The 27,178-nt window shown below is 42.7% G+C and overlaps 1 protein-coding gene across 17 annotated transcripts in view; it reads left to right on the top strand.

Annotated features, from left to right (window-relative positions):
• The window catches only part of NRCAM (neuronal cell adhesion molecule), a 141,349-nt gene that overhangs the window by 26,514 nt on the left and 87,657 nt on the right, over positions 1-27,178 (top strand). The window lies entirely within an intron of this gene.

Below are 27,178 nucleotides of genomic sequence, written 5' to 3'. Positions count from 1 at the left end.
GGGGTCAGGAACCTTTTTGGCTGAGAGAGCCATGAACTCCACATATTATAAAATGTCACAGGTGCCGCTGCGATCTACATCTCGGATCGCAGGCACACCCGTGCCCCTCTCTGCGGCAGCGCCCCTTTACGAGCTCACTCACCTCTCCACATTCCTGCTCCCATCCTGGCTGGCCAGTGTGCTGCTGATTAGCGCTACCTACTTCCCGGGTTCCTATAAAGACCAGTAGCTCCCAGAATTCCCCACTGGAGCTTAGTGCTCCATGCCTATTAAGAAGCTTTCCACAGTGTTTCCTTCCCAAGTGTTGACCTCCCGTTGTGACCCTGGACCTGTTCCTGATTCTGCTCCTTTGCTGCCAGCACTGACCTCTTGCTCCATCCCCAACCTCGCATCATTGCCGCCTGCCTTGACTGTCTGCTTGTTCCTGACCACGAGACTGCCTAGTGATCTTGTACCTCCAGTCGCGCCTGTGTAACGACCTGGTGGTCCCACGCATTCCCCCAGTAAAAAGGTAGCCACAGCACATGCCCCCCTGTATATAGGTAGCCACAGCACATGCCTCCCAGTAGATATGTAGTCACAGCACATACTCCCAGTAGATAGGTAGCCATGGTACATGCTTCCAAGTAGATAGGTAGCCACAGCACATATTCCCAGTAGATAGGTAGCCACAGCACATGCCTCCAAGTAGATACATAGCCACAGCACATTCTCCTAGTAGATAGGTAGCCACCACACATGCTCCCAGTAGCAACAGCACATTCCCTCAAGTATATATGTAGCCACAGCACATACTCCCAGTAGATAGGTAGCCACAGCACATACTCCCAGTAGATACATAGCCACAGCACATGCCCCCAAGTAGATAGGTAGTCACAGCACATGCTCCCCAGTAGATAGGTAGTCACAGCAAAAAAAAAAAAATATATATATATAAACTTACCAATGCTCCCTGCAGCCAGCTCCTCATTTCTCCCATGCTCTTTGCTTTGACCCAGGCTAAGACGATGGCGGCGATGGTGCCTGGGTCATATAAAGGACATAGGCAGTGGTAACATCGCTGTCTGTGTCCAGTGATCAGTCTAAGAGACACACAGCAGCCATCACTATTTATTAAAGATCTGTCTAAGAGCCAGATGCAGCCAACAAAAGAGCCATATCTGGCTCCCGAGCCGTAGGTTCCCATGCATTAAGCCATTTCCTCACACACGACCCAAGATTAGGGTTTCCATAGAGATACACTAGTCACTTCTTGGTAACTATGCTCACATTTAATGTTATTGTGTGTTATCATTAAAAAAAGTTATCCCAGTTGATTTTTATTGATCACATATCACACATTATCAATATCAGATTGATGATGGAACCATAAAAACAATGAAGTACACATGGGCTGATTCTTGGCATGGACAAGAATGAGCCATGTTTGTGTGCATGTTAACAGTAAGTTAGGCCTTCTGTTCAATGCACAGCATATATTACATTTCAGATTGCCCACATTTGCTATTTATGCATGGAAGATAATTATTTGGACCAAAATAGAGCAGGAACCTAAGGTCTGTAAAATAACCAGGGCATTCTAATACACCTAATGGTTAAAGGAAACCTACCAAGATTCCTCCTGCCTCTGCCCTAATCTGTAATTTAATAATCATTGAACGTAACCTAACTTTATTTGAGTAATATGTAAATTAACTGGAGGCTTCTGGGACTTGTACTAGCCTGGCCAGGCACTGGGAGCTAAGGATTTTCCACGCCCCACTAACCTCTGCAGTTAATTTACATATGACTAAAATAAAGGGTTTGACAAGTTAGGTTTGGTCCCAGGATTATTAAATTACAGATTAGAGCAGAGGCAGGTGGGAGGAATCTACCATCAGAACTACTACTGATAGTAGATTCCTCCGGGTAGGTTTTCTTTAACCCCTTAATGACCGCCCTATCGAAAATCTACGTCGGTCAGGGGCGTCGCTAAGTCAAAAGATCCGGGGCTCGTGCCCCGGATCTTTTGGCTGGAGCCCAGGATCTCCCCTGCGCATCCTCCTGTCTCTCATCACGATCTCCACAGATCGTGATGAGAAGGAGTGCAGTCACCGTTTTCCCCAGCAGGGGCTGCAGCCTCTGGAGGAGTAATACTCTGAAGGACCTGTGATGATGTCATGGTCACATGACCTGCCGGGGAAACACAAAGTGAACACATAGACCTGCATCATTGAGGTAAGTGGGGCTGTGTGGGGGACATTACCTACAGGGAGGGCTGTGTGGGGGCACATTAGCTACTGTAGGTGGCTGTGTGGGGGACATTAGCTACTGTGGGTGGCTGTGTGGGGGACATTAGCTACTGAGGGTGGCTGTGTGGGGGACATTAGCTACTGAGGGTGGCTGTGTGGGGGACATTACCTACTGAGGGTAGCTGTGTGGGGGCACATTAGCTACTGAGGGTGGCTGTGTGGGTGCACATTAGCTACTGAGGGTGGCTGTGTGGGTGCACATTAGCTACTGAGGGTGGCTGTGTGGGGGCACATTAGCTACTGGGGGGGCTGTGTGGGGGCACATTAGCTACTGAGGATAGCTGTGTGGGGGCACATTAGCTACTGAGGGTGGCTGTGTGGGGGCACATTAGCTACTGAGGGTGGCTGTGTGGGGGACATTAGCTACTGAGGGTGGCTGTGTGGGGGCACATTAGCTACTGAGGATGGCTGTGTGGGGGCACATTAGCTACTGAGGGTGGCTGTGTGGGGGACATTAGCTACTGAGGGTGGCTGTGTGGGGGCACATTAGCTACTGAGGATGGCTGTGTGGGGGCACATTAGCTACTGAGGGTGGCTGTGTGGAGGCACATTAGCTACTGAGGGTGGCTGTGTGGGGGCACATTAGCTACTGAGGGTGGCTGTGTGGGGGCACATTAGCTACTGAGGGTGGCTGTGTGGGGGCACATTAGCTACTGAGGGTGGCTGTGTGGGGGCACATTAGCTACTGAGGGTGGCTGTGTGGTGGCACATTAGCTACTGAGGGTGGCTGTGTGGGGGCACATTTTGGGGGTGGTTGTATGGTGGACATTTTGGGGGTGGTAGATGTATGGGGGTCATTGCTTTGTGGCTGTGTGGGGCACGTTACTGGGGGGCTGTGTGGGGGACATTTCTTGGGGCGTGTTCACACGTGGCACTAGAACAGGCCTCAGTTTGATCTCATTTGCGTTTATAGTGAGACCAGTGTGATGGGTAACAAGCTCCTGGTGTTTAAATGCAAGCCTTACAGTATTTGGGGGAGATTGTTAGGGGCAGCAGCAGGATAACACTGCCCAAGATGTAGGGACAATGAGGAACAAAAGATGTGGTGATGTCTAATGGAGAAGATGGAGGAGACGTCACCTGCAGTCACTGGAGGGAAAAAGTAGGGGTTTCTCCTGTGGTTTCTGTAGCTGTATACACTGTCAGGTTGTTATTGGCACAAGCACATGTGCGGGGGTTATGTACAGGGGGGGGGCATTACTAAAATCTGATACACATGCATTGGGGCCCGTGCCCCGGATCTTTTTCCACCCTAGCAACGCCCCTGACGTCGGTCATTAAGGGTACTTCTTCTGACGTGATGCCTTTCTACGGCGCCACGTCAGAAGAAGATTTCGGGACATCGGGTCAGTATAGTGCCGGTGTTGGGCTGTGATATCACAGCCCAGACCCGGCACTAACACCCGGGATCGGAAAAACTCTGATCCCGGGTGTTTAACCCCTTACACGCCGCGGTCAAGCATGACCGCGGTGTGCAAGTGTGTCCCCCGTGGATCGGACCCCCCCACGGTGTGCTTACCGGGGGATCCGATCCCTCCTGCTGCTACCCCGGGTCCCGACCAGTGACCCAAGGCTGTCGGCTCCTCTTCTTGCCGGGTCCTGCCTTCCTGGCAGGACCCGGCTGTAAGTAACTGAGCATGCTCAGTTACTTACACTATATACTGCAATACAAGTGTATTGCAGTGTAGAGGCTTGAAGAAGTGATCGGATGATCGCTTGTTCAAGCCAAAAGGTGGAAAATATGTGAAAGTAAAAAAAAAAAGATTAAATCATTTTATAATAATAATTAAATAAATAAAATAAAGTCCCATAATCTCCCCAGTTACACATATAATGCAAATACAGTATATAAAACACAAAAACACACGAAAATTTACATATTTGGTATCACCGCGTCCGTATTAATCTGTACAATAAATCTAAATACAATAAATATTGAACCCGCTCGGTGAACGATGAAAAAAAAAACTACGAAAAACTTCCCGTAATATACAATTTTTCATCAAACACCATCACAAAAAATGTTCTAAAAAGTGATCAAAAAAAGCTACTTTCCCTAATATGATACGACTGAAAAGAACAACTCTTTTCGCAAAAAATAAGCCTTCAACCAGTTCTGACAACATAAAAATACTGAAGTTATGGCCCTAAAAACAATGCGATATTCTCCAATATTGGTTTTGCTCAGGAAAATTGAGCAAAGATAAGAAAAACTACCGTATATACCGGCGTATAAGACGACTTTTGAAGACTGAAAAATCTTCAGTCTGGTCTGGGGTCGTCTTATACGCCGGTAATGTTTCTTCTCACCTTTCCCGCGATCCACCGAAGCTCCGCTGCTACACTCCGGCCGGCGGTGACAGCTCCGTGGGTGCCGGCGTCGCAGAAAATATGACGTTGGCACGCGGCTGACGTCATATTCTGTGAGCCGCCAGCGCTCAATGAGCTGTCACCGCCGGCCGGAGTGTAGCAGCAGAGCTTCGGTGGATCACGGGAAAGGTGAGAAGCTGGCCATTACCTTGGACCCCTCAACGCTGCTCCCGCGGTCTCCCGGCACGCTCTCCGCACCCACAGCCTCCCGGCACGCTCTCCGCTCCCGCGGCCTCCCAGTGCGCTCTCCGGTCCCGCGGCCGCCCCGTAGGCTTCCTGGTCCCGCGGCTGCCCGGTAGGCTTCCTGGTCTCTCGGCCTCCGGCTCTCCACACTGCTCCCAAGGCCACTCACCAAGTTGCTGCCTGGCCAGCACACTTCCTAGGCTCACAGTATGCCTCCTAACCAACCCACCCCACTGCAAAATATGTAAGTCCCTATATATGTATGTATAGTTAATGAATGTATGCTTTATGTGTGTATTTGCTTACAGTATGTGCTGTATGTATGGAAAAGGGGTAGTCTTATACGGCGAATATATCTTAAACTCTATATTTTAACAGGAAAGTAGGGGGGTCGTCTTATACACCAGGTAGTGGTATTGGTAATATACGGTATATAAATGAGGTATCACCGCAATCGTAGTGAACCAGAGAATAAAGATAAAATATTATTTTTACATTACGAGAGCGGGGGAAAAAAAAAGCTAAAATAAAAATTAATGATTTTGTTTGTGTCCCCCTTGAAATAGTTAATAAAATCTCATGAATAAGCTATAGACCCCCTAAATGAATTATCTATACATTGTATCTCATTCCGTAAAAAATAAGCCTCATATGTTCGCATTACCAAAAAAAATAAAAATGTATAGGTCGTACAATGTGACAATACAAATCTGCAGTGAATGGCGCCTCCATTCATTCTATACTTGGCCGTGCGCCTGTACAGAAGTTTACTACCACATATAGGGTATCAGTACACTCGGGAGGAATTGGGCATCAAACGTTGCAGTGCGCTTCATCATTTAATTTATTCTGAAACTGTCAGTTTGGCCTAAATGAATGTATGTTCCAAAAAAATTCTATAGTTTCTAAATCGCAGGTCCATATTGTTTTAACCCGTGTGAAACACTTCAAGGGTTAATGGACTTAATAGAAGTTGTTTTACATACGTTGAGGGGTGAAGTTTCTATAGTGGGGTAATTTATGGGGTTTTACTATTATTTAGGCCTTACAAAGTCACTTGAAAGCTGAGTTGTCCCTCAAAATGTGAGTTTTGGCAATTTTCATGAAAATGAGAAAAATCGCACCTAAAGTTCTGCACCTCATAACATACTAGAAAAGTGAGAGGATGCATAAAATATCATCCCAACATAAAGCAGACATTCCGTAAATGTAATTTATCAATCTTTTTGGGTAGCTTTACTTCCTGTCTGGAAAGCAGAACATTTCAAACTTGGAAAATGAAGAATTTTTACAAACTTTTGCCAAATTTTCACTTTTTTTCAGAACGAATCGCAAAACGTATCACTTAAATTTTACAACTAACATGAAGTACAATGTATCACGAGAAAACATTCTCAAAATCACCGGGATATGTTAAAGCGTTCTGAAGTTATAACCAATTATCGTGAGACATGTCAGATTTGAAAAATCGAGTCTGGTCATTGAGCTGAAAACTAGTGTCGGTGATAAGGGGTTAAAGTTAATGAATAAGTGTGCAGTCTTTGGTATGTAAATAAAGAATAATTCAACAAATATGCATCTTTGTTATTTTTTAATTTCTATAAAATAATAATATATTACAAAGCCTCAGTGGCTTTGTAAGTAATTATGTCTCTCTGGTCCTTTTCATACCTTTCGATTGGCAGTACAGGTGTGTATCTTTAGTTCTTGCTCAGCATATATATATATATATATATATATATATATATATATATTTTAATCTTGTCTACACTCTAATTGTAATGTCTAGCACATACTAAACATCTAAACATTACAAGGTGTCACTAGAGAGTAGCTTAGATGCACCTGTGCAGGGCACAATCTGACTTTTGTTTCTTGTAGTCAGTGTCTTTGAGGACTGTCATCACTTTTGTTGTGTGCAAATCTAACTAGAAATCTCAAAGGGAGTCATAGACTGTGTGTCAGACCAGAGAAACCTAGTTTCTTATGCTTTTCTACTAGATTTTGTTTGATGTTTTGTTGCTTTATAACATCATTGTGTGTTGTGTATATTAGATTAAAGGCAGGGCTATGAGTAATGGTTAGTCTTTGTCAGAATAGAATCAATGGCCCATCAAAAGCTGCAGGTGCCTTTATCTCAAATCCATAAAATCCTGTTCTATGTTCACAGCACATGTAGGCCCCCTATATTAGGAGTATTTAATGGGAAATTCACTTGATTTAAAGGAAATCTACCATCAAAATCAAGCATGATAAACCAGGAATTCTTGCTTATAGATCAAGGCACAGTGACTGATTATCTTCTTAGATTTGTTATCCATCTTTCTTCTCAAATAAACTTTTATAATTATTCTAATGCTCAGTGCTGTAACAAAATAACACATTCTCTAATTCACTGTTATTAACAAAAATACAGCATTCAGAGATATAATTTCAAACAGTTTCTAACAGTCCTGGAGTATACAATTTTGGTTGCCCCTGGACACGACCATAAATTACTATGGTCGGATTCATCTAATGAATAGCATTTCTTTTCTGCAGTGCTCCCTGCTTCCTGCCCCTCCCCCTGCATTACAAAACCAGCCCAGACACAGACACTTACTGCCATCAAGCAGCAGTGTGCAGAGACTTACTCTATAAGCTACAGACATATAAGGTCTTTATCCGAAGGCATATAGCAGAGGTGACTCCGTGTGTGTTAGAGGTGAGATGGCAAAGCTGAGAGTGTCATCGTCTTTTATATCCATCTCATGGATCTCATCATCTCTCATATCTGATCTGCCTCATCTCTCTTTTTCTATGTGTCTGATTCTAGTCGAATGTTCAGAAGCTAAATACAAGTGTAGATAAACCCTGAACCATAATGATCAAAGCACATTGTCAGCACACAGATTTTTTTTATAGCACAGAGGAATTATGATGTGTCTGCTTAGAGAGCCCCCGCCCACACTTTTACAATGACCACCACTGAGTTATAGGTGCTAAAACAGCAATAAAACTAAGTAAAATTTAAGAATTTTCTTTCATGGGCAAACTCCTTTAAGACTATTTTTGCAAGTTTACGTAATACCATTGTTCCATGTTTTTCAGCCCTCATACACACTGTTTCTTTCTTCAGGTGACACAGTTGTAGTCTTTGCAGCTTGCTCAAGTCCTCATGTATTTCTATGGGCCCATACACACATTTAAGGATTCCTCAGCAGAGTATCTAAGCCTAGTGCCTCTGAGGAAAACTCAGCCAGTCCTACAGAAGTTAATAGGGCTGCAAAAAGACATGGTGAGCCCATGGTTTCAACTACATTTCTGGCACATATTTTTGGCTTGTTGGGAACAATCACATGAGTTCATTAGACAGTAGACCTGTAAATGCCAACAACACACTGGCCCAGTGTGGACATATACTGTTGACACATAGGATGCAATATATGATTATATTAAGGTGGATCATCGGATTTGTACCATGTTTAATTATTTATAGTGTATGGGAAGGTGGATCAGAAAGTAAATTGTAAGACCCACCAGGGTCAGGAACTCATTTAAGTGAATATATCCTTTTTACAGTTCAACTGAATATGTTACTTGGTGTGGTATTATTTTGGCCTGTATGGTGGTATTTGCTCATTACTTATTCTTGGTAATAGAAAAAAGAACAACCATTGAATAACGGTATCACATTTAGTTTCCTGAGCTAAGATGCATATGTTCCAAGTGAGCCTGTTATGTGTGCATTCATTATCTGGACTCAGACAGTTGGAAGGAGTAGGACAATGTCACTCAAAATCAGTCTGGTGTCTTCACAAGCTGGCATCAAGCTGAAATAATGGGAATAGGTGACACTTGTTTCTCTCTGCCTCGTTTCATTTAGGATGTGATTGTGTATACGCTGCCACTATCAATCTTGTCACTTTCACATGAGCATGAGATTCCATGAAGTCTATAATAAGATCAGAAGAAAATACATTTCTTCTGTCTTTATCCACATGTCCCAAAACTCCCAAATATAGCATTTAAATATTCTAAGTAGGGTATAAAGTAATATTTAGATTAAAACCCGAAAGTATATGCAGAATACAAATAATGAAGCAGGGGATGCAACAAGTGACACGTATATTTGACCTCATTATGTAACATCATGCAAGATATTTTATGGTGACACGGGGAGCCAATGGCCCCTTGCATTACCAAAGCAGTAAAGTCTATCTGCATTTGGAGTAGTGACTTAAGACTTCAGCAGCGCCCACTGCGCAAGCTCCTATGGTGGTAGTTTCACCAGAAGATATCAGTGAAAATCTTGTGCAAAGTCTTCCTAGCAGATTTGGAGCTAATAAAGATGAATTGCACCAACATGATAATACTCTTTTTTCAAGTTCTTCCCGCTGAAGGAGGTGCATTTCTTCAGTGAATAACTACATGTAGCTCCTGCGGGAACCTAAGAACACAATTACGTGAAATTTCTTCACAATCTTCACAACTGTAAGAATTTGTAATGAATAAAAGTACCAAATGGTTTTAGAGAAATTAAAATCCAGAGTCTGTATCAGTGATACAATTGTATTTGCTGAATGCCCTTTTTGATGGCATGTACAATACAGGTATCCAAATACATGAACCTGTATGGGGCTAGGAGGACAAATATTTGCGAGACTATGAAATAATACCTTAGCTTTAATAAACATAATGAAAATAAAATGTAGATCGACAATGACAGCTCCGATTTATATTAATATTTCTTATGTTCATGTTTATGGCTTAGATATATTGTGTAAGACACATTCATTCCATGTAGGAATGTTACGCCAGCATGTTTAATGCATCGTTTTCTAGATTTTGAAATGGATGAGCTGAGCTCTATTTTTGTATTCTTCTTTCTTGACATGCTGTATCTCCTTTTATTGAAGTATGTTTCCAGGGTTGCATCTGCAGCATTATCAAATGTCAAGAACAATTATGTGTTGATATTGGTAGTTTGCTTCATGCTTCGTTAAAAATAAAGAGCGATATAATGTATGCATTTTTCCCTGACAATTGAGTCACACTGCATTAACTTCCTTAAAGATTTTCCATTAAACACAAAACAGAGAGCAAAAAAACACAATAAAGACCAGGCTTTCTTTAGGATAGAAATGGGATATAATTGTGAACAAATCTCTAATTATGAATAACAACTTTTCTACCCATTTGTTTGTAACTGAGTGGCTTAGAGCAAAGCACTGATATTTCAAACAACCCAATATCTGCAAAGGCACTTGGTATTAAAGAACATATTTAAAAATTAGTGGGAAAAACCATAGGTGGAATCAACTAGAAAAACAGTACCTTTGCATGGTAAAATAAAAAACAAATATTGGTGTTGTTGAGACTTTAAAGAAAATCTACCATCAATATCCATCATAATAAACCATGGACACATGCTCATAGATCCAGGCACTGTGACTGTGGTAATCTTAAATTTGTTTTCCATGGCCACCTTCCTTCATAAAATAATCTTTTACAATTATGCAAATAAATCAGAAAGGCTATGGGCGTGTTATCAAAGCCCCTCCATGCTTAAGCTTCACAGTCTGTTACATAATGAAGGATCACTTCCCCTCTCCCACAGTGTGCTCACAACTGCCATGATTACAGGAAGTGCATGGGGGGGGGGGGTGATATTGAGATGTACTACTGCACAGTGTAACAACAGCCTGTAAAACCAGATCACAGAGGGGTACTGTAGCTCCCCAGGCAGATTAGCATAATTTTAACATTTTATTTTAGATGGAAGGAGGCCATGGATAACAAATATAAGAAGATTACTACAGTCACAGTGCCTAGATCTATGAGTAAGTGTCCCTGGTTTATCATGTGTGATTCAGCATTTCACGTTTTTTTTGCCCTCTTGACTTTAGGTAGAGCTAAAAGCAGGGCTCTGCCCGTTGTGACCTCACCAAGCTACTGGAGTTTCTACCTTCAACTCTGGCTATTGTAACAGTTCTGCTGCTGCGGCTGGGGGTGTTGAATGTTTGATCCCATTGTTTTATCTTGATATGCTATTTTGGGTATAAGTCGTCGACTGCTGCAGTCTTCGTGACGTCAGCCGCACACTGACAATCTAATGTGTGCACCGGCACAACGCCTGTGATGGACCGTGACACAGAGCCGATGCCGGAGCATCGCTGTATAGAAGAGGACCTGCCGGGGGGGGGGGGGTTGTTAAAAGGTGAGCACGCTTTTTGTTTTTTTCCTATAGGCTATAAACTTGAGGAGGCTGGCAGGCTATATACTTGAAGGGACTGGCAGGCTATATACTCCAGGGGGGTGGCAGGCTATATACTCCAGGGGGGCTATCAGGCTATATACTACAGGGGGCTGACAGGCTATATATTTCAGGGGGCTGACAGGATATATACCCCAGGGGGCTGGCAGGCTATATACTACAGGGAGCTGGCAGGTTATACACTACAGGGGAAAGGCAGGCTATATACTCAAGGGGGCTGGCAGGCTATATACTTGAGGGGGCTGGCAGGCTATATACTACAGGGGGTGGCAGGCTTCAACTACAGGGGCTGGCTGGCTATACACTACATGGGGCTGGCAGGCTATATACTCCAGGGGGGCTATCAAGCTATATACTACAGGGGGCTGGCAGGCTAAATACTGCTGGGGGCTAGTAGGCTAAATACTCCAGGGGGCTGGCGGGCTATATACTCCAGGGTGCTGGTAGGCTAAATACTCCAGGGGGAAGGCAGGCTATATACTACAGGGGGCTGTCAGGCTTCAACTACAGGGGGCTGGCAGGCTATACACTACAGGGGGCTGGCAAGCTATACACTACAGGGGGTTGGCAGTCTATATACCACTGGGGGCTGGCTATATAATACTGGGGGCTGGTTGGTTATATATTACAGGGGGGTGGCAGTCTATATACTACAGGGGACGGCAGTCTATATACTACAGGGGGTGGCAGTCTATATACTCCAGGGGGCTGGCAGGCTATATACTACAAGGGGCTGGCAGGCTATATACTACAGGGGGCTGGCAGCCTATAAACTACAGGGGGCTGGCAGCCTATAAACTACAGGGGGCTGGCAGCCTATAAACTACAGGGGGCTGGCTGCCTATATACTAGGGGGGCATTTCCCACCATCGATTTATACTCGAATCAATAGGTTTTTCCATTTCTTTGTGTTAAAATTAGGGGTCTTGGCTTATACTCGGGTTGGCTTATACTCGAGTATATATGGTACATTATGTTTTATAATTCTTTAGTTCTATCTTCATCAATTTTATAATCTAGTGTAACACTTAGTAGAGTTCTATAGACCTTTCAAAACACATGCAGCATTTTCATAAATCTCTGGTGAGTGTATTTGGCTTTTATTTATGATCAATATAAATCGCCTTTTGCACATCTGGGAATTCATACAGTTGATTGATTTTACTGTCAAAATCACATTATGGTTGAGTAGATATCTTAACACTTCTGTTATTTGCACAAATTGTAGTAAAACACCCAGTGATAAAAAAAAAGACTAGTGAACAAGTTTTCTTTAAAAGTTTTATCTTTTTTTTTTAATTTTGAGTCTTGTATTTTGTACATTTTTGCATATACGATTTTACTTTTTGCTTTTTTTTAAATGTTTCCAACGCAAATATTTCCCCAAACTATCTTCAGATACCATGTAGCAGAATTCACCTTTTCTATTCAGTAAAAAGCAACAAGTGTTTTCCTGTTCAACACAAGATACCAGGAAATTATCTGCTACATTAACCTTTCACCATCAGGACCTCAACATGTAGCAGAATTGCTATAGCAGTAGCACTGGTAGTTGGACACTGCTAATGGTATGATTTGGACAGAATGTTATTGGATTGGAGCACTGCATAACGGGGGCTTTATTAGAAGATTGTATGACTAGCATTTAGGCAAAGTTGTGCAGTAATGTAACTTCACAACACTCCTACAATCCAAATTCATTATGAACTTGGCACCAAATTTTATATACCGTATATACTCGAGTATAAGCCGACCCGAGTATCAGCCGAGACCCCAAATTTTACCACCAAAAACTGGGAAAAACTACTGACTCGAGTATAAGCCGAGGGTGGGAAATGCATTGGTCAAACCCCCCCAGTAGTATACAGCCTGCCAGCCCCCAGTAGTATACAGCCTGCCAGCCCCCAGAAGAATACAGCAGCCCCTAGTAGTATACAGCAGCCCCCAGTAGTATACAGCAGCCCCCCTGTAGTATACAGCAAGCCCCTAGTAGTATACAGCAGCCCCCATGTAGTATACAGCAAGCCCCTAGTAGTATACAGCAGCCCCATGTAGTATACAGCAAGCCCCTAGTAGTACACAGCAGCCCCTAGTAGTATACAGCAGCCCCCCTGTAGTATACAGCAGCCCCCCTGTAGTATACAGCAGCCCCCCTGTAGTATACAGCAGCCCCCCAGTAGTATACAGCAAGCCCCTAGTAGTATACAGCAGCCCCTAGTAGTATACAGCAGCCCCTAGAAGTATACAGCAGCCCCCTGTAGTATACAGCAGCCCCCAGTAGTAAACAGCAGCCCCCAGTAGTAAACAGCAGCCCCCCTGTAGTATACAGCAGCCCCCCTGTAGTATACAGCAGCCCCCATATAGTATACAGCAGCCCCCATGTAGTATACAGCAGCCCCTAGTAGTATACAGCCTGCCCATAGTAGTATACAGCCTGCCCCTAGTAGTATACAGTCTGCCCCCACGGCGCTTAAAAAAATAAACGTAAATACTCACCCTCCGATGTCAGCGCGGCTCCCCGATGTCGGCGCGACTTACCGATGTCCACGATGGCAGCGCGTCCCGTCTTCTTTCTTCTCCGCTGCTCCTCTTCACTCTTCTCGCGCCCATGTTTTCTTCTAGCAGGCGCATACTATGACGCGGCCGCTGCTGGCGTCATAGTATGCGCGGCCATGAAGAAAACATGGCCGCGTCGATGATAGAAGAAAGAAGAGAGAAGAGGAGCCGCTGGGAAGAAAGAAGACGGGGCGCGCTGACATCGGGGACATCGGTAAGCCGTGCCGACATCGGGGAGCCGCGCTGACATCGGAGGGTGAGTATTTAATTATATTTTTTTAAGTGGGTAATTTTTTTGGGGTAATAGACTCGTGTATAAGCCGAGGGGCTGTTTTTCAGCACATTTTTTGTGCTGAAAAACTCGGCTTATACATGAGTATATACGGTAATAAGCAGATATGCATATTACAAGATGTCTAGACATGATCGTGTCTGGACAGCAGAAAATTAAAGGGATTTTCCAGAAGTCAACTTACCATGCATCTGCTGCTTTAATCGCTTCAGTGGCTGGGCCATAAGTGTTGGTGGTCAGAAGACTGCTGTGGATAGCCAGGAGTGTCAGTAAACCAACAGCAGCCACAAAGCAGAAACCAGGAGCTGGAGGAGGGTAAGTATACTTCATCAATCAAACTTGATACTATTGGAAGACGCTTGACAACAAAGCATTGAACAGTTTTTGATCTTAGATGCTGAGCCTATTGTTATTGGATATTTGTATTCACCATGGAATCTTAACCCCTTAAGGATACAGCAATTTTTCATTCATTTTTCAATCTCCACCTTCAAAAATCTTTAACTTTTTAAATTTTTCTGTGTACAGAGCTGTGTGAGGGCTTATTTTCTGCAAACAAACTTTACTTCTCAATGACATTACAGGAACACCCAACTATTTTTTACTATTCCTTTAAAGTGAAGCTGTCATCACATTTCTCTTAAAAACAGGTAGTGACAGGTTCCCATAGAGCCCTATTAACTAAATACCACCCTTTTTAGCTTAAAATCCCATTACATCCTCCTTAAATAAACTGTATGTTATGCTACCTGGCATCCTCCTCAGCCAGCCCCTCCCATTTACTCCTCCCCACACCTTATGCCCCTTCACTATTCAGCCCTTCATGTCATTTGACCAGAGTAATGTCATCTAAAGTCTTTTACCCTGTAACATTTGCAAATTCTACCGCATGTATGTATCTAATCACATGAAAACACAGCATGCCTCTATGGAGGCATTGACATAACAAGCAATGACATACATGGGACACATGTTAATGTTACTGGGTGAAGCAAATGACAAGGACCTTAGTAAAGGACCTTAGATGACATCACCCTGGTCATTTTTCTACCTACCATTAATAATAAGTAAACAGAGTTGTATATGTCTCTAGCTGGATATTGACAGACGGTCCCTAAGTACTAGTTCCATAAAGCAGCATCAATCATGAGTTTCAATGGGCTGACCTCAGATCCGTTGCATATAATTTTATAAACTGATTTTTAACATTGCAGTCATGGAAAGGAACCATTTAAGGGATACGAGACCACAAACAGGCGTCCGGCTGCCATAGAAGACATCACTATGAGAACACTATCACTGCTGATAAAAATTCCCACCTACAGAATTCTCCGATTCTGTAGCTCACAGAACCGCAAACCTGATGTGATTGGAGATTATTATTTTTAACATGACACCAAAAGCATGTTTGTAGGTACTGAAGATAGGGTCGTTTAAAGTGACAATCCCCATGCAGTCTCTAAACTTGACTCATCTCAGGTAAAATATGCTATGCTACGATTTTCATAGGTAAATGGGTGAGATTTCATATAAGAGGGAATGCCAGAAAGGAAATTTCATACCCTACCAGATGGTGCTTGAAGTTTAACCCTTTAAGGACCAGGACATTTTAGGTTTTTTTCCCATTTTTCCTAGTGACGGTATTTCATATTCCATGATGTGTACTGGAAAGCTGTAAAAAAAAATACAATTGTGATGAAATTGTAGAAGAAACACATGTCCACCATTTTCATTTGGACATGTTTTTACGACTCACTTTGCGCTCCAAATTATGCCACTCATCTATCACAGGGATACTCAATTTATGTAGGTTTTATTATATGTTAATAGATTTAAAAAATTCTAAACTTTTCTATAAAAATTTTTTCTTTATTTTGCCCTGTTCAGACACCAATAACTTTTTCATACTTTGATGTTAAAAGCTGTGTGCAGAATATTTATTACAGGATGAGCTGACAATTTAATTCCTAACATTTAGGGGACTTTAACCGTTTTGATCGATTGTGATTAAGTTACAATTTCATTGTTTCCAATGTGGGAATTGTACCAACTCTTCAAGTTTGAGATCATGTTTACATTGCATTAACTTCTTCTTTGCACTCCCATCACTACTTTCTAAATTGTAAGATATTTTTTGGACATTGATTTGCATCACTGAGTGTGTGTACTATCGCAACTGGACTGTGATTGTGTTACAAGAAATGGAACTTATGGAGAGTGAAGAAATGATAGAACACCAAAATAGGATGGCAGCTATCTTTAGTATGGACTCTCCTGAGTTTCGCCTATCCCTGATTGCAAGACTTACAACAATCATTTACAAAAATGCATGGAGAAACAATACATATATAAATACATATATGGTGGAATGCTGAAACATTCGGAGCAAACACATGATCCCACGGGATCTAAGAATATAAAAAAATCTTACCACAATTTTTTCAGAAATGTTTTTTGAAGTATGGCATATTTTTTAAGCATGTGTTCTATATTGTTTATGAATTTATTAATTCAATATGAAAAAAATGCTTTAACAGAAGTAGATGATAACAGATGTTGAAAAGCGTAAATACCAAAGAGACCTGATGGATTATCATAACAATCGATATGAATCGATATGAAAACACAGGCAACATGCAGACCTAAATTGATTTATTAGATTATTGATCTATTGTACCAAATAGACAATAGAATATAGGATTAATTTTTCAGATATTGACGAACTGTCCTCCACATATGCATCAGTGAGGGCATTGGTATGCATAGGAACCATGATGATCAAAGAAGTAGTGGTCAGGAGTTTGGGAGACAACAGATTGTTCATAAAAAAAAGTGCTGTATCAAAAAACAGAAGAGGAGGTCGTGGAGAAGGCATCGGAGGAGATCGGATGTTGATGAGGCAAGACAAGAAAAAGAAATGATCTAATCTGTCATTAATATCGCAGGACATATTTTAGCAAATACTTTAATATCTGCCCTTAATAGAGATTTCAATTTTTTTTCCTACTGGATTTTGCTTAAAACCTTACTCAATGTTAATAAATTTTGTAGAAACATCACAGTCAAAAGACATTTTTCTTAAGTAGTGGATTAGCAAATAAGTACTTTGGATCAGCATATAAATGATGATTCCTATATATCATACTATCATAATATCCTATATATTATATAAATTGGTATTTTTTCAGATGCATGGAGCGTGTTTTTTTTCTCTTAGGGTGATGCCACGTGCGTTTGGCTTCTTAGAACCTGTTTATCTTAATAGAATTTCAGGAATTGGTCGAGAAGGAACTTAATTAGTTATCTAGAGCAAAAATATCTGCTAATTGTAATTTGTCAACTACAGAAAGGTCTGCTCTTAAAAGCATACAGCAAGACAAGAGTCTAGTTCGTGCTTCAGACAAAGGGGTACTACTTTTTTAATGGATTCTGACAGGGCTGGTGCCAGCACTGCATATACCTGGGCAAGTGCTGGGGCCCAGAGCTGCTGGGAGGCCCACGTAAGGCTGTACATAATGAATCCATAGGGGATTGATGGGGACTTCATATAAAATAACCATGAGTGGGCTGTTTGGGATGATAAACTAGGGACTATGTGACTGTTTTAGCTTCTGAATTTTTAATGCCGCCAAATGAGTTCACTGTAAAGGGGCCCACTGTGGCTCTGTTGCCCAGGGCCTACTAAAACCTGGAGCCGACCCTGGTTACATGTGAAATTATGCTTGAAACTTTTGGGAGATGTTTCCACACACAGGACGTTACCTAATGACCCCACACTATCCATTGCAGCTGCATTAGAACACATTCTAGATGAAGGTTTGTCAATAGGTGTTATTAATAAGAAGATTTATGATTATTTGCTGTCCAAATCTTCTGTTACCTCTATTTTTCATTGTTTACCATAGATCCACAAGGGTTCCCCCTTTACCCCTTGAGACCTATTGTTGCAGGAATAAGTAGTTTGGGAGAACATTTGGGTGAATGGCTGGATTTCTATTTATAGCTTACCAAAATTACTCCTACTTTCCTGAAAGACACTAAACATCCACTCTTAGCAAAAGAATGTATTGATTGGGGACAGGGCTCTGCATGGGCCACTTGTGACATGTCAGCCCTCTGCTCATCAATACCTCATGATTTTGCAATTCTTTATTTAAAGCGACATGTGAAAATGTGCAGCAATTACAATGATCCATTAAAAGAATATCTGATCTTGATCTTTCATTTTGATGGGGAACATTATGTTCAGTTGAAGGGGGCCCCTATAAGGGTGAAGTTTTTTTTGTTTTAAACGCGTTAGCATGGTATGCATTGTAGATCAAGACTAAGACATATTAGCCGAAACGTGTCGATCTGTTCTTTGCAATTTGTACACACTTAAGTAAAGGTTTTTAAAGAAATAAATCTGAAAGAATTGCATTGAATTCCAAGTGCTAGATCTATCTTTGATTTACATTGTCCTTTAACTGTCTCAGGTGATTTCCGTGCACAGCAAGCTGACACTTCATAGCATGCTAAACATGCTATAAGATCTATAAATTCAACAAATTTGGAAGGTCACATAAAGTTAACCTGTAAAGGTTAGTGTAAATATTAGTTATTCACCCACAAGCAAAATATCCCTCCCTTTTTAATAGAATTGAAGTACTGGGCTGTGCTCATCCATTGTGCATGTCAGTGTGTGCTGTGCTGTGCCCCTATATACAGGATAGGGGGAGTTGTATAGTAGCACCATTCTATGTCCATAAATGCAGAATACAGTCTTTATACTATACAGTGTCTTTATATAAAGGATAGGAGATGTATTGGATGTATACTGTGTCTACTTATGCAGGATACAAGTAGTAGCTGGGATATCCCCATAATGTATATGTGGTATAATTGTATAAAGACAAAATACATACACAGACTGTTATTCCCATCTGTTCCCTGAGGATGGAGATAGAGCAGAAGATGGGACTGACAGTAAGCTCCCTGTTGCTTTAGTGACGGTGAAGCTGCACCATTTGCCCTGTGTTTAAGGAGAAATGAGAATAACTTGTGTTTGAGGATTTGCCGGACAGTAGCAAGGAACATGTATTACTGCACACCCCTGCTGTTTGGCTTGTTCCATTTTCCAATTTCTAATTTCATTAGATACTACATTATGCTTTGCAAAAGTTGCTGCACTCTGTCAGAGCAGTGCAGGGAGCGCCAGATTCATCAAGAACGGCCGCCAGAAATCAAGAATCTGGTGCCCTCTGCACGCTACACAGGCAAACTACACATGCAGTTTGCACTGTTCTTAGTAAATGTGCCCCATTGTGCTGTAAACTGCAATTTTCTTAGGTTTCCGTGGTTTTGTTATTTTCAGCTACTATGTATTTATTTTCTCCATTTTTCTTTTGGTAGTGTAGGGGAGGATATGATATAAGTTGACACTTTATGTGCCCTTAATCATCAGCAAATTCCTTAGCCTGCAACTTTATTTTCATCTGTGTCCAGAATTCAGTATTGCTAGCCTGTATACACATATTTACTCTTGAAAAGACATGTATCAGGGCTAGATGTAACTGCTTCACCATGGCAACTGGAATATTGGCTATTGATATGTGGTTTTCCTGCTCGCCCATTGCATTTTGCAGTCGGTGCTGCTGATCATAGTTGGTTGTGTGTGTGTGACAAAATAACAGCATCTCCTCCCATCCTAACTTGATGTAGCTTTAAATTTATCCCGCTGTAAAGAGACACACAGTAACTCTGAGATGACTTGAACTTAATGTCTTGCTCACAATGAACTCTGTGGTCTTAATAAGGGAAAAATAACATTGTACAGTATCCATAAATAGACTACAGTTTTCACATTCAACCACCTGACATGGGGAGGGGGATCGGTTGAAGGGAACCTCAGGTTTCAACCATTAAAACTAATGACAAATTCATATAGAATTCTTCATACTGTGCCCCATGTTTTTTTGCATAAAAATCCATAGCTAAGATCTGGCTAAAATTTCTTTTAAAAAAGCTGATACCTTGCCAATAGACTCACCAAGTCACATGCTACTACATGTGACACAGCCAACATCTCCCTCAGCTCCCTCATTTCCCCCTCCCCCAGGAATTCTCTTCAGGTGAATCAAAAGATGTCTTTCCCTCATTCTCCCACTCTCAGATTAGGAGGTGTTCCCTCATAGTCATATGCTGAAACATTACATGATCAGAATATGTGCGTGATCCTGATTGGAAGGAGGATGATGGAGGACCGGTGCTCAGAGGATGAAAGAATGTGATAAGCCTCGTCTCAGAAGGAAGGCTTTAATGTTGCAACGCGTTTCAGCTCCATACTGGAGCTTTTATCAAGTATATATATATATATATATATATATATATATATATAAAGGTACTTGCTTTTTTTGGTGTCCAGGTGGGTAGCTGTGCTGCCCGTTAGTCATGTGGTCAGACTCCTGTGTTTGAGTGTTCAGGTGCTGGCAACTGTGGGTGGCTGGAGGGTGGCTGTGTTGGCAGGCAGCCAGAAGTTTGTGTCGGCAGGCTGGGAGGAGGGCCGTCAACTGTTCCCTCAGTCAGGAGGGAGGGGCGGTGATTGTGACATCTGGGGGGGGTCTAGTGTGTGGCTATGCCGTCGGGGGGGGGCAGTAAACTGTGCCCTCAGGTGGGGTTGAGGGAGAGAGGGTGTCTGTTGAGTCAGGTGAGGGGTAGGGCAAGCTTTCAGCTGTGCCGGTGGAGGGCAGGAGTGTGTTTGGCTGTACCGGCAGGTGGTCAGTTCTACAGGCAAACGCAGTGGAGGTGTGCAGATGGGCCTGTTCAGTAGGTGTAGCTGTTAGCAGGGAGCGAAGGGCCCAGAAGGCCTGCATTGATTTGTTTTCACTGTCCATCCCGGGCCCCTATTTACCGCAGGACCCGTAGCAGCGGCTATGGCTGCCATGGCTGTTGTTATACACCTGGGGCAGAAGATCTCTCATATCAGATCTCTTGTTGTAAGAATTGTCACTACACTTATTTATGGTAACTCCACACCTTTCTTGTTTACTGCTATATTAATGTGCTTAGACACACACATTTTTGCCACTGCAGCTTTTGATGCAAGTATAGACAGGAGAAAATCATACAACAGATACTTTATATTTTTATGTTTCCAGACCCTTCTAATTCCACTTCTGACCTAAAAAAATTACATACTAAATTGTGTCTCTTTGTGAGAAATCACCCTCGGTGAACCTTTGTAAATAATAGTATAGAAACCAGGTGTTCAGCATCTGCAGTTATTGTTTTTGTGTATATAAAACCTTTAAATGTATTATAGTGGAGGGTTTTGTTATTATTATTAGTAGATTGTTTCTTTGTGTATTTCTTATAGATGTAGTGTGGGAACACTGCATTTGGCCATACACAGTTCTAAGTGAACTAGAAGTGTTTCTAATGGTTTTATCCTCCAGAAAATGCAGTTATACAACAATATGTTAAATTTCAGGAAGAAGCCAATAGGAATTTAATAATTTTAAGTACGTTTTTCTACATTAGTTTTACAGAAATAAAGCAGTACAATTCTAAAGTATTTCCCTTATCAAATAAATGTTGGCAAGCAGTCCAGATTACATTTCTAAACTACAGTAATCAATAGGTTTACAAGTCATTATTAGAGTAGCTGTGAATACTGAACCTATAATGCTGGGCTGAGAAGCAGGTGGATTGTTCATTGTGGATTGGATTGTGTCCTTAATTTAAACCAGGATCACAAACAATAGCATAGGTTCTCTTTAGGCTTATTAAAATGTTTCCAAGCATAAAATAGAGTAATAGGCAGTGCATGTAAATGTCATAAAATCTTAACATTGCGTAGAAGAGGGATAACAAAATGTTATCATATTGCTTACAATACTTTTTATATATGTGCATGTGTCACAGAAGCAGACATACATTCACTTGTACATACTGAATATCATACATGTTTAAACTGAGAATTAAGTGTTTGATTAGTTGTATTGAAAGCAAATTGGGACAGCAGAGCCTTTTTATTCTGGAGTAGAGTTTAATGAGATTGTCATTTACAGTAGACACAAAGGGACACATTGTTTCTTTTCCATTTTTAAAACAAAAAATTAGCCACACACAGAAATGGAAATCTTCCCTTAGGGGTTTCTTGTGTTCTATTTAATGGGTCTGTTCCCACTTTAAGTAAAAGAAATGGAGGGACAAAAATGTTACCTAAGCCGTAAAGGAATTTTCCAGCCCTTATTTTATTTCTGAATTTAGTTTGAAGAATCAATAAATTATAAAGTTAGTCAATGACATTGATAAACCAGTTTTGGATTAGTCTGAGCGAGGTCTGTGTAGTATATAGAATAATCATTTGTGTGTGAATTTTGAGAGGCATCTTATAGTGTGTCCTACCTCACTGTAAGCAATTCCTTCAGTTATAAATATATTCAGTTTTCTTTTATATATACATCCTTAGTTCTACTTTGGAGATGCTCTTTATTGCCCTAGAGCAGTGATGGCGAACCTTTAAGAGATCAAGTGCCCAAACTGCAAACCAAAGCCAACATTTCTATTGCAAGGTGCCAACACAGCAGTTTAGTCCAATAGTGCCACAATACCACTATACAAGAGACAAATAACACTTTGACTTCATGACGCCACCATTACAACCACATAAATAACAGAATTCTGGTTATAAAGACCACTATAGAAAGGCCAACATTACCAATAATAACACTATACTAGAAGCTAATATAGTGATGAATACTGTAGTACTGCTATCACTGTCGGACTGGTGTACTTTGGGCCCACCATAGAAAATTTTTTTGGGGGCCCACCCTTCATGTAATAAGAAAGACTACCAGACTACTAAAACACGTTCTATCAAACATTAGATACAGAGCCAGAATCGAGGTCCATATATAACTGTAGCATTCAGCCAAGGTTGCAGCCATATATGCGTCCCCACAATGGCAGTGTGAATGCACCCTAACTGTGTCCAATCATCACTGGGAAAACATCTTATTATCTTACAGTGTACTGTGGCTGTAGCTCCATGTATGACTGTGTACTGCTCCTGTAGCTCCATGTATGGCTGTTTACTGCTGCAGTAGCTCCATGTATGACTGTGTACTGCTGCTGTAGCTGCATGTTTGGCTGTGTACTGCTGCTGTAGCTCCATGTATGGCTGTGTACTGCAGCTGTAGCTCCATCTATGGCTGTGCACTGCGGCTTTAGCTCCATGTATGGCTGTGTACTGCGGCTGTAGCACCATGTATGGCTGTGTACTGCGGCTGTAGCTCCATGTATGGCTGTGTACTGAGCCTGTAGCTCCATGTATGGCTGTGTACTGCGCCTGTAGCTCCATGTATGGCTGTGTACTGTGCTGTAGCTCCATGTATGGCTGTGTACTGCGGCTGTAGCTCCATGTATGGCCATGTACTGCGGCTGTAGCTCCATGTATGGCTGTGTACTGCAGCTGTAGCTCCATGTGTGGCTGTGCACTGCGGCTGTAGCTCCATGTATGGCTGTGTACTGCGGCTGTAGCTCCATGTATGGCTGTGTACTGTGCTGTAGCTCCATGTATGCTGTGTACTGCGGCTGTAGCTCCATGTATGGCTGTGTACTGCGCCTGTAGCTCCATGTATGGCTGTGTACTGTGCTGTAGTTCCATGTATGGCTGTGTACTGCGGCTGTAGCTCCATGTATGGCTGTGTACTGTGCTGTAGTTCCATGTATGGCTGTGTACTGCGGCTGTAGCTCCATGTATGGCCATGTACTGCGGCTGTAGCTCCATGTATGTCTGTGTACTGTGCATGTAGCTCCATGTATGGCTGTGTACTGCGCCTGTAGCTCCATGTATGGCTGTGTACTGGGGCTTTAGCTCCATGTATGGTTGTGTACTGCGGCTGTAGCTCCATGTATGGCCATGTGATACGGCTGTAGCTTCATGTATGGCTGTGTACTGCGGCTGTCGCTCTTTAAGTAAAAGTTTTATTTTCTCCGAAAAAAACATACACAATACATGAGAAATGCTGCAGCATTGTGAGTTTAGGGGTAATACCCACTCCCTCCAGTAGCCAGTATAAAGACAGGGCCTCACCCCCACCCCAGGATAGAAATAGGGCCTCACCCCCCACCCCATTATAGAAATAGGGCCTAACCCCCCCCCCAGTATAGACAGACACGCATAGAGGGCCTTACTAAGTGCAGCAGCCACGGAAACGTGCCAAGTGTCGGCGAGGATGGGGTGACGTCACCATCGGAGCACAGGAGCAGGCAGGAGGCATCGGGCGCCGGGACCTCGCAGGCCCCGTGACGGGGACAAGCAAGCACCGGGACCCCGCAGGCAGGGGGATGGGGACAAGCAGGCATCGGGCGCTGGGACCCCGTGACTCTGCAGGCAGCAGGATGGGGCCAAGCAGACGTCGGCGCGCTGAGACTCCGCAGGCAGTGAGACGGTGCCGCGCAGAGGTCGGCGCGCTGGGACTCCGCAGCCAGTGAGCCGGTGCTGCGCAGAGGTTGGCGCGAACGAGCAGGCAGCGGGACGTCGGGGCCGCACGGTCAACAGAGCGCTGGGACCCGGCAGACATCGGAGTGAACCGGGCCGCATAGGTATCGTTGATGAGACTGGGGAGATGGTACGCATGCCAGCAGAGAGGGCTCTGTGTGCCCTCTCTGGCACGCGTGCCATAGGTTCGCCACCACTGCCCTAGAGAAACAATGTTCATAGCCAAAGTACTAACAAAGAACATAATATACCCAGTAGACCAACATACTTTCAATCATGTCATTAAAAACTGCAGACAGTCTTAGTTATTGGCCCTGGAGATGTTTGTGCATGGTGTTTGTGAAAGCAGAACTATAAAAGTACTTTTATAATCCAGCTCAGCTCCTGTAAGTGCTTTTGGTGGGTCTTTCAGCCTGAAGCTTTCACTTGAGGTGGCAGGTGTAGTATTCAACCAGCTACAACCCTTATTCATAGCAGTAAGAGGAGGCCGTGGAGTAGCCCAATTCACAGAGCGGAAAGATGAAAAATCCCCCCCAAACACTTGCTGGATCTGCACACCTGGATGAACGTTCTCTTTTCACAGTCCTGCACCTCACAAAACAGTCAGTCTCCTACCTAAGGACACCCGACTTACAGTTGACACCTAGTTACAGACAGACCTCTGCCCACTGTGACCTCTGGTGAAGCTCTCTCGATGCTTTACTATAGTTCCAGACTACAATGATCAGCTGTAAGGTGATAATCCGTGGTCTAATTAGAGCAAAAAATTTTGAAACTCCAATTGTCACTGGGGCAAAAAAATTATATAAAAAAAATATACAGTTTCCACTTACATATAAATTCAACTTAAGAACAAACCTATGGAACGTATCTTGTATGTAACCCGGGGACAGCCTGTACAGTGAATGGCATGGTTACACACCTCTCTAGCATTCCTACATAACACTGTCTGCAGCTTTGTATGGTCCAACTTTAAAGGAAACCTACCACTTTAAAATGACCCCTCTGACCCACAAATACCTTAAGCTAGCTCAGGATGAGCTGATGCCGGACCATATTTTCAATTAAACCAGAAACCGCTGTATTTGTAGAAACATTATTTTCTTGTGGTAGTAAAATCTCTCTTCGGCGCTTCTATAAGCGTCATACAGCGCGCACCCCGGACCCTGCTCCGCGATCACGCTGTCGTCAGCGCCGCTCCCGTCACTAATTTTGCTGTGCCCGAGAGCCGGTGACGTCACCGAGCTCTCGGGCACACTAGCGCATGCGCACCACCTCCTCCTGGCGCGTCGCGGCCGGATCCCATTGCGCATGGGCGAAGTATAGCGGCGAGCATAGTGGAGGTGGTCTTCTGGGTCTTCTCTCCGAAGCCTCGCGATACTACGAGGCTTCGGGACTTCGCCCATGCGCAATGGGATCCGGCCGCGACGCGCCGGGAGGAGGTGGTGCGCATGCGCTAGTGTGCCCGAGAGCTCGGTGACGTCACCGGCTCTCGGGCACAGCAAAATTAGTGACGGGAGCGGCGCTGACGACAGCGTGATCGCGGAGTAGGGTCCGGGGTGCGCGCTGTATGACGCTTATAGAAGCGCCGAAGAGAGATTTTACTACCACAAGAAAATAATGTTTCTACAAATACAGCGGTTTCTGGTTTAATTGAAAATATGGTCTGGCATCAGCTCATCCTGAGCTAGCTTAAGGTATTTGTGGGTCAGAGGGGTCATTTTAAAGTGGTAGGTTTCCTTTAACCCCTTATCACCGACGCTTGTTTCCAGCTTAATGACCAGACTCTGACATGTGTTGCAATAATTGGTTATGACTTCATATTGCTTTAACATATCCAGGTGATTTTGGGGTTGTTTTCTTGAGACACATTGGGGCATATTTATCGAGCTGTCTGAAGGTCAGAATATTTCTAGTTGCCCATGGCAACCAATCACAGCTCAGCTTTCATTTAAACAGTGCTCATGAATATTTTAAAGGGGAGCTGTGATTGGTTACCATGGGCAATTAGAAATATTCTGACTTTCAGACAGCTTGATAAATCTGCCCCACTGTAATTCATGTTAGTTGTAAAATGTAAGTAGTGATACGTTTTAAAGTGTTCAATTTCAAAGTTTGAAATGTTAGCGGGACGTGAGGATTAGCTCTAAAAAGGGCTAAACTCAAGTCCCATACATCCACCTTTATGTAAATACCACACCTTTATAGGCAGAATCATGGTGGTAGGTTCCCTTTAAGATGTCCCTGCATAGTTGAGTCATGTGCAGGCAAGATTCATACTGAATGGCTGTTGCAACACATTGTCATTGTGCCCTTTATTTTTATATTTATTTTTATATTTGGGCCAGAATTGGTGTTGATCTTAAGAATCAATGAGTTCAGTACTAAATTTTTCTTCTAATAGATAGCTGTAAAAGGTGCATAAGTATCAAGGAATATCATTTGAACATACTCTATATATTATATGCTGTAGTTCAAGCTTTTCTTTTGTACATTTTTGTATTAAATTTAGATGTTACCGTATATGTTTAGTGATATAAAGTTCTTACTTTCTACTTCTGCATTGAACCAATGTCATATTGCATTAATATTTCATTTCATAGACATTGTGCAGCTCTACCAGTTTCATCTAAGCAATGGCAACATGTTCTGACTACATTCAGACAATCTAAACATGAGGGGACATTTCTTTACAGCAAGCTTTAGAAGCAAGTATTATTAGGCTTATTTTGCAGAAAATTGAT

The sequence above is a fragment of the Engystomops pustulosus genome, chromosome 4 (assembly GCF_040894005.1).
Source record: "Engystomops pustulosus chromosome 4, aEngPut4.maternal, whole genome shotgun sequence".
NCBI lineage: Eukaryota > Metazoa > Chordata > Amphibia > Anura > Leptodactylidae > Engystomops > Engystomops pustulosus.
Note: the sequence above shows the minus strand (reverse complement) of the source record. Positions and strands in the feature narration are given on the sequence as shown.